General features: G+C 40.1%; 1 protein-coding gene across 1 annotated transcript in view; it reads left to right on the plus strand.

The window, feature by feature from the left end:
* Positions 1-14,244, plus strand: part of LOC130265357 (urea transporter 2-like) — a 302,492-nt gene that overhangs the window by 244,956 nt on the left and 43,292 nt on the right. The window lies entirely within an intron of this gene.

Genomic DNA, 14,244 nt, shown 5'->3' on the forward strand with positions numbered 1-14,244 from the left:
TTCTAAGTAGGTCTCTTTTTTTCTGTCTATTTAAATTAGATTAAATAAGATTATGGTATTATTAGCATCATTATTATTAGGAAATTACTATTCACAGCATTTTTACTGTCATATTCTACAATAAGGAAAGCACATCTATTAAAATGATTGAACATCAATACATAAGCTCCTAATAATCCAATGGTATCAATGAGTTCATCTTCTAGATTCAATTGTGAAAGTCATCATTTGCTGGTGATTATCCAATTGTTCATTAGAAGAGATTCTCTGAGACTCAGCAGCTCTCTAATGATGATGCATAGTCATTACATTTCAGTCAACCTATTCTTAGTGCAGCCATTGGATAGCATTTAGCTGTTGCTATTTTATTGTTATAATTGGAATGTGAAAATGACATCATGACCCAGGCTGTCACATCACAGTTTTGTCTTGTCACATAACTTTGAACCATGCCAGGGAGATGTGGCTAGTGCTCAAAGTGTGATTTTTGGGGCACCTTGTAGATGCTGCATGAAGATGAGATATTCATTGCTGGAGGAATGTATTGCTTATTCCTTCAACTCAGGGCTGAACAGTAAGTCTATATATCAGAATATAGCCATATAATACATATATACACGGTATAAATACATATTATATATATAAAATATAGACTATAATAACCATATCTATCAGAAGAGAAGTAATAGGTCTGCATGTGTTTGCTGTCTATGAGTTACTTGTTGGAAAATCTTAAATTTGCAGTTCCCTCTGGATAGGGGAGTGTAGTCTGAAGGTGATTGTAGTCATCCTAGGAAAAGTCTGGTATGTAAATACCTGACATTGAGTGTGAACTTAATCTTTGTCAGCCTGGACTCTGAAAATAGGATTTCACCTTCCTTTTGCCACTTGACTCCTTCTGTTTCCAAGCAGCACATCTTGGGAGATTATGTCTTTCAGGACAGGGATCAACAAGGAAAAGAAAGATCTGAAATGTGCTGACTTCATTTGGACAACTTCAATTTTAAAGGAGGGTGGTCTTTTAGAATTACTTAGCAACATTCTGCTCCCACTGAAATCAGTGCCAAGAATTCCTTGGACTTCAGCAGACATGGAGTTATTAAAAAATAACTGTCAGTTCACTAGAATATTCCCAAAGTAAGTGGGAATCAATTTTCAGTTATTTTAGCTTGGTACTCTCACAGCAATTTACCTGATTAAACTTTTGCACCTTTGAAAAACTGCAATCATTCAGATTTTGTGCCTGCATGCATCCATTTCACATACTCACTTTGTCCCTCACTACCCAGGCAGCGAGAAGCTGCAATAGCAGCCTTATTCCACTCATCCAGACATTCCAGCTTCAGAGAGTATATATCTGAAATTGCACATGGGATCAGATATGAGGTATCTCTTTTTTATCAATTTAACAGCCTCCATTATGTTAACTCAGTGTGAATGCAATAGAGATCCTTAGGAAAAATCTCTGGTTTTTTCCCTGCATAAAGCCAGTCAGAAATCCTGACTAGTAAAGCTCCAGTAAAGGTGGATTCCTTTGAAAAGCTGAGGTAGGATGGTGACTTTGCACCTGCATCAAAGATTAGGGTCAGCTCCTATATTCAAATTGCAGTTGTTGTACACATTCAAGCTGTGATACCAGTTTGAGCAATGTCCATTGGCTAAAGCCCTGACCACCAGTTTAGTTTTAGCTAGAATTTGGATGCAGAGGTCAGGCTGACAAAGAGACTCCTAGGAGAAGGATTTCATTGAATGTTTCAAATGGAACACTTGCCTCTCTGCACTGCTGAACAGGGATTGTTTCAAACATTGCCAAATTCTTTGCTGAATAGTTGTTAGCTAGAAATCCACAACTTTCTCCTTCTTGAAATCCCAGAACTGCTTCAGAAACATTCCTTGAGATTTCTTTTTTCGCATTTATCCTGCAGGAGTGCTTATAGAATGTTGACTTAAGCCATGAAACACCGCCCAGTTCATATTACCTAGCCATAGACTGATGTTGTCCATCCTGTCTTTGCAATCCATTTATTGCCTATTTTGTCTTTGCAAAGAAATAAGAAATCCAGTTTTGGGGGAAGTGGGATATCTGTTTTGTCTCTGTGCCTGATAGTGGGTGGCAGACAGGGAACATCATCATGAGGGTGTCTGTGTGTTGCCATTTGCATCACAACTTTCAATGCTCTCCCTGGAGCTGGCAGCACCTCCTTTGGGGCTGGCCACAAGATATCCCCAATACTGAGGTGTTTCCAAAGGAAACACCAATGGCACCTGCTGTTCAGAGACAGCAGGATTAGCAGCTTCATCTGCTGTGACTGGATAATCCATGCCTGCACACATCTTTTTCCTCCACTTCAACTCCTTTGGTTCACGTGTGGGTTCTTAGGCAGGCAAGAACCTCTGGTGACCTTCTTAGGGCCTTTGCTGTCTCCCAGGAGCTGTGGAAAGGGAGAACTTCTGCACTGAGGTTCCAGTCCCAATGCAATTGTCCTAAGAAGCTGCCATTTGTCTGTCTGGAAGCATGATGAAACTGTGTGACTTTATGGCTGGTGCATGAAAGAGTGCTTTGCGTCAGAAAGGCTCAGCCCTGACTTAACACATGAGAAAGTGATTAGGGAGACAGGGGAAGCCAAATGTCTCAAGAATAAAGATGAAAAACCATGGGATCTGGCTAATTCCAGAAGCAACACCATTTAAGCTATTACTTGATGCCAGTATTACAAAAATAGTAACTATGCACCTCAGCCCACAGTGGTTCTCTCAAACTGGCTGCAAACAGCCACATCAGTGGCATCAAAATTGTTGCATGTGTCTGGAATAAAAGCCCTACAAGGAATGCAAGAGACATCACAAGGAGGCTTCATATCCCAGGGGATTCATGTGAGTTTGTGTTGATAAGGGTGAGACTGCCCTGCTGGGACAATATTCTGGCAAACAGGAAAAGATCCAAGCCGCTGGCTGCACAAGACCAGAGTTATCTTCAGGGCTGATTTCGAGGCTGACTCAACATCATCTTAGAGGGCTGATAATGGCTTGCCATGGCTCATCTGCTCCCCACAGGGAAGAAACAGCTGCCAGTGAGAAACGACCGAGGGAAACGCTTGGATGCTGAGCACGCAACTGCAGAATGAGGTGACACCTATGTAGGAACAGATTTATGTAGTCGAAGATCCTGGATTCCCATCACTAGGCTGTCAGGCAAGCAAAGATCAGTGCCAAGAATAGAGGATAACTGAGATCTGTGTCCAAGCTACGAAGCTGAACCCAATCCAAGATGCCCTACGGCTGTTTTAACTAACTAGGAAAACTTAAACATTCCCCCACAGTCAGATTCAATCTTTTGCACTCATAATACCTCAACAGTTCGTCTTGCCATGATAAAGGCTGTCAAGAAACAAGTCCTCAGTATCTGCAAGGAAGTTTTTGAGCCAGTCAGTAATCATTTGTATCCATGCCTTCAAACTCAGCAAGAATGTGGGGTGGGAATACGTCATTATATGCACATTCCAGCTGCAAAATATTAAAATCTTCTGCAAACATCATGACCTAACTCACGGTTTTGGCAGCTACCTCTCTCACAGGGATCATCCGCTCATGACACATTCCTTACTTCATTTAAGAGACATGTTTTCAAACAATTGTCATGTGCAATTTCCTCTGCACCTGATATTTTTCTTACAAGGATGAGACAACTGCAGCAGCTTGGTGGGGTGGGAGTCTGACCCCTGGTGTGCCACTGTCACACAGCACACATCCTTGAGCAGAGGCAGTTCCTACACCAGCAGCTGTGAAGAGAGAAGGGCTGAGAACATTTGCAGACCTGGATGATGCCTTAAGGGGCACTTTTAGCCACCTCTGCCTGGTTTCTGACAATGTCAGTGTTAATTAGTGTTTTTCTTCTCTATTAGATAGAATGACAATGCGAAAAGCAAAAACTGGGGGGGACTGGAAAGACCATGTATCCACCATATTATTAAATAATAAATAAATTATTAAAAGGCTAGTCCAGGATGATTGCCACAAAAATTATCAGAGAGCTGGAGCACCTCTCTTAGGAAGACAGGTTGAGAGATTTTGGATAGCTCAGCCTGAAATAAAGGATATCTTAAGGAGCTCCAGGAGAGCTGCACAGGGACTGGGGACAAGGCATGCAGGGACAGGACACAGGCAATGGCTCCCAGTGCCAGAGGGCAGGGATGGATGGGATATTGGGAAGGAATTGCTGGTGGGAGGGTGGGCAGGCCCTGGCACAGGGTGCCCAGAGCAGCTGTGGCTGCCCCTGGATCCCTGGCAGTGCCCAAGGCCAGGCTGGATGGGAATTGGAGCACCCTGGGAGAGTGGAAGGTGTCCCTGCCCATGGCAGAGGCCTTGGAACAAGATTACCCTTAAATTCCCTTCCAACCCAAACCATTCTATAATTCTATGCTGAACCAGTGGGGCCATTCCCCATGACCACTCCTGCACAGTTTCACCTGGAGGTGCCTAGCTATTTCCTGGGAGCTACAAAATTTCTATCAGAATAACCTTGGATAGGCTGAGACAACCCATTGTAGACACCAAAAGGAGAAAGCCATTTCTTCAGTAAACTGAGAAAAAAATTTCTTCCCAACAAAAAATAAACCACCAAAAAACCCCACCAAATTCCATCTTACATATGCACAAACAGCCTTGTTTGTGCTAACAAGTCTAGTTTCAGGCATCTCCCAGTCAAAAGTGATGTATATATAACTGCTATCACATGTAGAAATTAGAAACACCCTGACATTCTGTTCTTTCTGCTCCTTCCCCCTCTCCAGTATGCAAAATACTTCAGTTCCTAAAAACACTCACCCTCATATCCCATTCCCCTTCATGTCAGCACCAACCTGGTTGGCCTCTTCCTTACCTTAAGTGTTCAAAGGTAATTTTAAAGAACAACTCATTTAGCTTTCATTTTACTGAGATTCAGCCTGCCCATAAATCAGACCTGAAGGGGAATTGGAGAGGGTCTCAGCTAATCAAAGCTCCAATCTCTAAAATGTTTAAATATAAATCAAAATAGTTGAAGGCTCTCCAAAGCTTCAATTTTCTTTGAAAGCCTTAGTTCTTATTTTCCCTGTGCTTAGCTCTCAATTTCATCCTCATACCTTGAAGGTATTTTCTAAGTATTTTTTAGTCATTTTCTCCTAGACATTGAGCTGCCTGGTTCAAGAATTATATTAAATTTTGACCTGTGCGTGAGTTCCTATGCTCCCAAGTAGGAGTGCTTTGTCCAAATTAAGGTTTTAGGGTTCAGCTCCTAAATTGAAGTTTACTAATGACTTTAAGGCTAAAAATGTTCCTTGGATCTATTAAAAACATGACTTTGATCATCCATTCCATATTGCAGTCAGAACTACATGCTCCATATGTCAGAAATGATAAAATGTTTCTGCCTCCCTTTTTGCATCAGAAGTCTGGAAGTCTGCTAAATTAATCTGCTTACCTATCTTTATCACATCTTCTAGTTCTGGAATGGAATATGGGTTAGGAAAGTTAAGAATATAAGCTTATTTCTCTCTCTTCCTCTGTCCTCCCTTCCTGTGTTAAAGTTATTGAGAGAGAGGAAAAAACTACACACTGTAAAAGATACTTTAATCTGTGTGTTTAATCGTTCAAGCATGTGAGTTTACCAAAAAGAGTTTTCACTGGAAGGCAGATCCTTTCATTCTTCCCAATATGTGGGGTATCAGCATGTCACATCAGTGAGTTTCATTTTGCTGAAAAACCCAGTCTTACAGAAAACCCACTTGCTAGAAGAAAGAATGGGGAATGTGGGGCATAGGAATATTTGGACACTTTTCTGGGTGTGTGGTGCACATGCATAAACATCCACAGAGGAATGAGCTTCTGTGCAAAACTGCAATAACTGTTAACAGAAGGTGTACATGTATTTTTTTTTTTTTTTTTTGTATTTACAACAGATACACACATGTTATGCAGTTATGCAAATCAGGATTTAAGAATATGTCTTGAAACATACCATATTGATACTTCTCCCAGCTACAATAGTTCTTCAGTTATTGGGTGACCCCCTCAGATCCCCTTCAGAGATCTCTGAGTTAGGGCAGATGAACTTCAATAAAAACACTGAGATATGTGCAAGGGTTGGTAGATTGTTGGGCAAAATTTTCCACACAACACACATTTTTGTTTGCTTTAATTGCTATACAGATTTCTTTAGATTAAACAGAATTTTGGAACCGGAGTGATTTCAGCTGCTTCACACAACAAGAAATTTTGGGGAATTTTAATCATACAGAAAGTGTACACTTTCTATCAATAAAATATCTGATATTATAATATATAATATCTTCAGCTGCATGTGAGCAAGGCTGACTGCAAACTCTGGTTTACTCTTATATTAAATATGCAGTCAGAATGGAAGTCCAGGACACTATCCAGCTGAAGGGGCTAGTGATCAAATCCTATGTAGGGAAGGAAAAGGAAAAGGAAAAGGAAAAGGAAAAGGAAAAGGAAAAGGAAAAGGAAAAGGAAAAGGAAAAGGAAAAGGAAAAGGAAAAGGAAAAGGAAAAGGAAAAGGAAAAGGAAAAGGAAAAGGAAAAGGAAAAGGAAAAGGAAAAGGAAAAGGAAAAGGAAAAGGAAGTAAAGAGAAAGAAAGAAAGAAAAGAAAGAAAGAAAGAAAGAAAGAAAGAAAGAAAGAAAGAAAGAAAGAAAGAAAGAAAGAAAGAAAGAAAGAAAGAAAGAAAGAAAGAAAGAAAGAAAGAAAGAAAGAAAGAAAGAAAGAAAGAAAGAAAGAAAGAAAATATTTCACTCCTATATCTATCAACATAATAGAATGGAAAATTTAGAATCCTTGGGCTGACTGAATATCAACTTTATTTGATATTTGTTATAAAGCTCTCTCTTATTTGGCCTGACCTCATAGGTAGCTCTCACTTTTCTCTTTCTACAGATGGTAAGTTGCAAAATGTTTAATTTCTCAGCAGTTGTCTTCATTCTGTGTGGGAACTGCCTCACAGAAATAATGAAAAACCTGATTTCTGGAAAATGAAATGTTTTTCATCACATTCTCTTGGGCTTTTACATTCTTGTCATCCAATACAAAACTAGAAAAATCAAAACAAGGAATAATCAAATAAATTAGTAAATACTTCTTAGGACCTTGCTTTGGTACCCTTCTGAAACAAAACGTCATTAATGCCCAGCAACATTTGGAAAGTGTTACAAAGACAATTCCACAGGTGAGGCATCATTCAGCTAGACTTTTCTGAACAGGTTGAAATGCAAAGGAGAAAGAAAATGCATTTTTTAAACAGTTGGCACAAAACATGTAAGCAGACAATGTGTACATAAGCAAAAAAAGTGTTCCTTGAAAATACGGAATAAAACAGTTGTCCACATTTACAATAATTAGGTACACAAAAAAGCAATATAAAGAAAAGAAAAATATTGCCAAAAAAGGAGAAGTTTAAAATTTCCAAGGCAGCATTCAGTCTGGAAGGGAGGACATGTTCCTATGCACACAGGATATTAGATCCTGGGATGTCCATCATGGCAAAAGGAAGGTGAGGGGAGAAACTCAAACTACTTTTGGCATGATACCCAGCGAGTCTCTGAGCAGAGGGATGTGAATCAGGACCTGAGGTGGAGGGAATTGTGCTTGATGACTCTTCTTCTAGTTTTCCCCAGGGCTGCAGAAAGCTGTGCCCATCCTAAACCAAACCACCAGAGAGCCATTTGAAATCCCTTCGGAAAAATGAGTGCTGAGGGAAAGGCAGCAAAAAATGTTGTCCTTTCATTCAATAAGGAGGAAAAGTAATTTCTTTTCTTTCATGTTGTGAGCCTGGCTGACAGCTAACCAGACTGCTGGTGTCACTTGCCAGTGTGCAAATATTGTAGTACATTAGTAATATAAATATTACTAATGAATGACAGGTATCAAAACTGTAATTTTCTCAGGACTTTGTAGGATCTAGGTAAACCACAAATCAGACATGGATGTGCTGACAGACAGACAATACAGACCATTGTATTGCACTTACACAAGGACCTGTGGCATGGGAATATATTAATTTTTAATGGAAAATGTAATTCTTTATGGTCAGCTCTTTCAGCAGAATAATTTATCAAGACTGACATCAACCAGATACACTAAGGATTGATGTTAAAGTGATAGGGGGAGGGGCACATCTAATATTTACAAATGGCACAGCTTTTAAAATGCCACTACTTAGAATCAAGTGCAATTACAGTGTATTTAAACGAGTATTAAAGTATTTGTATTGCCAGTTTGCAAATTCAGCATCTTGAGAAGCCCGAATGGATTTTCATGTAATTATTGTCATTAACTCAAAGAAGTAAATGCTCAGCAAAGAGTCTGCTTAAAAAAAAAAAAAAATTTAAAAAACCCCAAGTGCATAAATGTATAATTAAATGGCATCTTCATGCTTAATCCCTCACATGATCCTCTAAAATATACACCTCATAACTGCTGAGTACCTTGGTGACACAGCCCAAGCTTCCTTTCTGCATAGCATTATCATCAGGGCAGCTATATTTGGGGTCTCAGAAGTTTCACTTAGGAAGGTGACATTGAGAAATTTTCTTTCCCTGAAGCCTTATTTATTTGCTTTACATGCTAGGATATCCTTGCCTGTCATTTTCTACGAACACTAGGAAAAGCATCTTTGCCAAACGTTCTTACTGTCATGGCTGCTATGCCGTTCCTACTAGAAATCAGTTATTGTACATCCCACACCAAATCTCAACCAAAAGAGTTATAAAATCATAGAATCACAGAATAGTTTGGAAAAGAACTTAAATCTCATCCTGTGTCACCCCCTGCCACGAGCAGGGACACCTTCCACTATCCCAGGTTACTCCAGATCCCATCCAGTCTGGCCTTGGACACTTCCAGGTACCCAGGAGCAGCCACAGCTGCTTTGGGCACCCTGTGCCAGGGCCTGCCCACCCTCACAGCAAAGAATTTCTTTATAATAAATGAGGTAATCCAGTTCTTCATGTCTTGTAAATTTGAATATGCTTTGGCAAAGTTTTAGAAGCTGATAAATAATAGAGGCCAGGAACAGCTGGAAATTCCAAACTGAAAAATGATGCTTCTGGTTTGACACCATCAACATGTGGCCTCAGTGAGTCCTTCAGTCTCCATGATTAGCAAAATGGGCACAGAAGTCCTTATGTTTGCAGAATGTTCTCATCATCCTTCAGTGAAAGCTGATATGAAAGTTCAAACCCCTGATCAGTTCCAGGAGTAGTATGTGGTACTTTATAAAAGAACACCTTCAACCTACTCCTTAGAGATCATGAGCCCATAAATGACATAGGACTGTCCTTAAGGCTACCAAGTTTTTACAACAAAATAATTTAGAAGGATAGAGGCAGAGCAGGGGGTTTTTGGCATTGGCTGAAATACAAAAGCAAGGAAACAAAAGAAAACAAAGATTATGTTAGGCTAGCTTTAATGAGGATGCAATTATAGGCTGGGAAGTCTATCAGGAATCTGGTCTGTATATAACAAACCTCTGCCTCAAGGCAAACATTGAATAGTTACTGGTAACTGGTATGGCATTCATGGTGATAGGCAGCCCTGAGAGCTGGACTTGTGTGAACCTGATGAAGTTCAACAAGGCCATGTGCAAGGTTCTGCACCTGGTTTGGGACAATCCAAAACACAAAAACAGGCTGGACAGAGAATGGATCGAAAGAGTCTCTGAGATGAAGAGCTTGGGGGTGTTGATGGATGAGAGTTCAATATTATCCATCAATGTGAACTGGTAGTCCATCAACCACAGAAGGACATGGAGGAGGGCTTTGGAAAGTGCATGGAGTGGGAGTACGAGGAGAAATGACAAAAGGAAACATTGTCAGGGAACAGAGCTAGATTGATATCATTAGGAAGAAATTCTTCCCTGTGAGGGTGATGAGGCCCTGGCACAGGTTGCCCAGAGAAGCTGTGACTGCCCCATCCCTGAAATGACCAAGGCCAGGCTGGAAGGAGTTTGGAGGCTCCTGGTCTAGTGGAAGGTGTCCCTGCCCATTGCAGGGGGCTTAGTACTGAATTATCTTTAGAGACCCCTTCCCTTTTAAAGATCCCTACCAGCCCAACCATTCCATAATTCTATAGTTTTATGATTCATCTCTTTTAGAGGTTTAGCCAGTATTTTCTCAAGATAAAAATATTTATTCTTGTTAAGTAATGATGACTTTAGAAAATAATCTGATCAAAGAACTGCTTTTACCAGGCTCAGATGCTTTCACTCATAATCTCAGTGCTTACCTCATTGTCTCACAAGGAATATTTTTCTCTCTTGATTGCCACAAGTAGGTCCTTGTTCCACCCAGATGTAGTACCTGCTCTCAAACTGATGCATGAACTTCATTTCAACTGCTAAAAGAGCAATTTCAAACTTAAAAATGTCAGTGTCTAGTGCAGGGCTTTGCTTTATAAACATTCCTTTGTTAATGAAATGGGAAAACTTCAGAGGAGGAATTTTCCATGAGTAATTCCTCATGTAAGCACTAAAAGTCTCTTCTCTCAAATTCGCTTTGACAGTTGTTTGGGAAATATTAATAATAATAATAATAATAATAATAACAATAATAATAATAATAATAATAATAATAATAATAATAATATTATTGTTATCATTATCATTATTATCATTATTATTATTATTATTAAGAATAAGAATAAGAATAAGAATAAGAATAAGAATAAGAATAAGAATAAGAATAAGAATAAGAATCTTAACTTTATTTCTATATCAGTAGAGTGGAAATCTGCAGGTTCAGGCAATGGAACCCAAATTTCTAAGTCTTCATCCAACATGATGCTCTGTGCTACCTAATGGCTGAGCAAACCCACACAGATAGAGAACTAGACCCAGGCTGGTGCTTAGCTGTGGGGACCCCACTTTCAGAGGACACTGAGGAAACTCTGATGCCATTAATCAAAGGGAAGCACCACTTTGTGGTGTCTGTGTATTTCACAAACCCTTCAAAACTCCTTTTTCTTTCCTTACTGCCATCCACAAGCTGATTCCACATCCTGCCTCTTAGAGACAGATTGCCATTTCAGGGAAAGGGGGCTGGTACTTCCTTATAAGTTTCTACAGCACCCTGTGAAATGGTGATGGGATCCCCAGGGATTTTTGAAATACAAATAATTAATCTGACAGATTACTCCATGAAGGGGCAGTCAGTTAAGAGCAAGTTAGTCACATCCCCTCTGTCAGGCTCCCATCACTCCATGGTCAATAACTCCAGGAGGACAGGAGGAAAATAAGATACAGGAAGTAAAAGTTGACATGGCCCTGCAGTTGTGCACCTTTCAGTTTCAGGTGGCAATCCACATTGTAGCTCCTGCTTGAATCTCCCACATTCCCCAGAGCTGTTCCAGCCCAGCTCATGCCCAGCTCTCCTGCCCTGCCTTTGTCAATCTCCTGAAATGAGTGGCCTGAGACAAACACACACCCAGATTTAGAGGAGCTTATGGATAGATGAAACTGATGCTCTGGTTTTAGATTCAGAGCCTGAAGCCATTGAGGACATAAGTGCAGCACCAGAGCTGAGGGTACCTACAGATCTTCCTGCTGCTGTGAGCTGCCACACTGGATTGTTGTGTAAAATCCATCATGAACTACAAAAACAGCCAATGTGTGAAAAGAAACAAAATAAGAAGTTAATGAAATGTTGAGTGCACAGACAGCACAAGAAAATGTGGGTAAAGAAGCCTGAGGAATAGCCCTGTGCACCAGTGTCTCCATCAAAAACACTGTGCTGATTGAAACAGCAATGTTCAAACTGGGTTATGAAAAACTGTGAATCATGCAAGAAGCCCAGTGCTCATTTCACTGCCCTGCTGTTGTAACACAAAGGCTTTCCAGGAGATAAATATTCCTATCGTGATGAGTGATCTTTAAGTCTGCAGCTATGTCCCTCCCTTGAAAAAGGAAATGATGGAGTGCTGTTAGCACTGCCTCATGCCCCTTTGATTTTGGCACTATAAATATTTCCCTTGTCACTGGTCCTGGCCACAACAAGGACTGGCTGAAAAAAACACTCTGAAAATCAAAAGAGCAGAAATTGTAAGGAGTAGGTTTGGGCTTTGCAGTGCACCCAGGACACATGGAGCTTTGAGGTCCAGCTCCTAGGAAGAGTGTCCTGCTTAAAATCAAAACAGTGACCTTTTTATTACTTCTTAGTCTTGAATTAGTAAAGAAAGACAAGAAGAGAAAAATAAATCTAACTAGGCTTTGAGTGGACATGGTCTTGACATGATATATTCAAAGCTTTATTATAGAATCACAGACTGGTTTGGGATGGAGGGGACCTTAAAGTTCACCCCATCCCACCCCCTGCCATGGGCAGGGACACCTTCCACTATCCCAGGGTGCTCCAAGCCCTGTCCAAACTCTCCATGGACATTTTCAGGGATCCAGGGGCATCCAAAGTTTTTCACCGTTCCTTCAGGTAAGAAAGAAGACATGTGAGTGCAAAAACGAGCTTGCATCATTGATGTTTCTTGTATAAAGATATAAAACTGATGGATTTTTAAAAATAGCTTATTTTCTATTTTTATTATGTCTAGTCTAAACCACTGTCTGACAACTGACAGTCTACTGAAATGTAAGATAAGAACAAGTAAAATATCTGAAAGGGGAACTTTTGTTAAGTGTTTATATAATACCAGTGCTTAATCTTTGGTCTTCAGGAAACCCATCCTAAAATTTAAATACTGGCACTTGATTCACATGGTCTTTACAAAACAGCTCAAAGATTATTCACTGAAAGTCCCAACAAGGACAAGCAATGAAATAATAGAATGGAAAATGTGAAAGCCTTTTGTTGAGGTTCTGTTTGTCAAAAGGATGCACAACAAGAATTTAGAAAACTTGTAGGAGCAAGAAGGACAATTGCTGAAAAACCCTCGAAGGTTACTTCTATACACAGCTTCTCCTATACACCATAAATAATACAGAGGAGAGAAGCCAAGCTGCATCCCTTTCTATCTTATCCCTTTATAAGACAGAAAAAACTGTAAAGATTTCCATAAATAGCCATTTTCTGTGTTAAAAGCTGCCTGTGGAGAATGTTTCTACCCTGCTTTCCAAAGAAAACAGGGACTTACATGATCCAACTTATGTGCATATCAACTCATCTCTTTGTGTCCCCCTGACAAGTTTTAAACCTGTTTCAACAAAATTTGTTAGAATTGTACATGCTTCATGAAAATTTACTGCCTGGAGGAAGACAGAGACTTGATTAGTTGCACCAGACAGAATAAGAGAGGCTCCAGTTACCCTTTATCAAAGTGTGGAGAATTTGTGTTGGGTGGAGACATTATTCATATCACAGCTATGGGAAAATGTTAAATTGGCACCCTAGTTTAACTAGAAAGTTCAAACCTGAGACACACATCCACATGAAACATGGTTTTGTTAATTCTGCTGCTCATGGAACAGCTTGTTCCACTTACATCTTTAGTTGAGGGTATTAGCAAAGATGACACTTCTTCCATTAAAACTGTAGTTTCCAAAAATCACCAGCTTTTGACAGCAAAATAATAATTAAAAAAAAAAAAAAAAAGCCTTTCAGAGACTTTTTAGACTGGTGACTCTTCTGGATCATCTATGCAAACAAACTCCTTACACAAGCATATGTCTGTTTCATTGTGCTGAAATATGAGTGGTGAGCATTTGGGCAGCAATCCACAGCTCCTCTGAGTGCAGGCTGGTGTGCTGTACACAAAGAAAGGCACCAAGGTGTTGACTCTGGGAGAATTTTTAAGGCGCAGTAGAAAGGAACTACCTTCTGTTCACTACCTGGGAATGGAGCTGCCAGACCATCACAGTGGTCCCAACAACTGGGTCCTTTATCCCATGGACCTTTGGTGCTTCAAAAAGCTATTTTGCAGCTAGAAAAGTATTTGGTGTGTTGCCCTATAAATACATTCACCTTTTATTTACTGATCTCCCATAAAGCCTTTGGCACCATCCTCCAAAACATATTTTTCTCTAACTAGAGATGGACTTGATGAGAGAACTACTAGATGGATTAGGAACTGGTAGGATGATTGCACCCAGAGGGTTGTGGTCAATGGTTCAGGGTCCCAGTGGACATCAGGGACAGGTGCTATCCCTCAGGGGTGTATATGGACACCAGTGTTATTGAATATCTTCATTAATCACACAGGCAGAGGGATCAGGGGCACCCTCAGTGAATTGCAGATGGCACCAAGCTGAGAGG

This window comes from Oenanthe melanoleuca, chromosome Z, assembly GCF_029582105.1.
Source record: "Oenanthe melanoleuca isolate GR-GAL-2019-014 chromosome Z, OMel1.0, whole genome shotgun sequence".
Lineage (NCBI taxonomy): Eukaryota > Metazoa > Chordata > Aves > Passeriformes > Muscicapidae > Oenanthe > Oenanthe melanoleuca.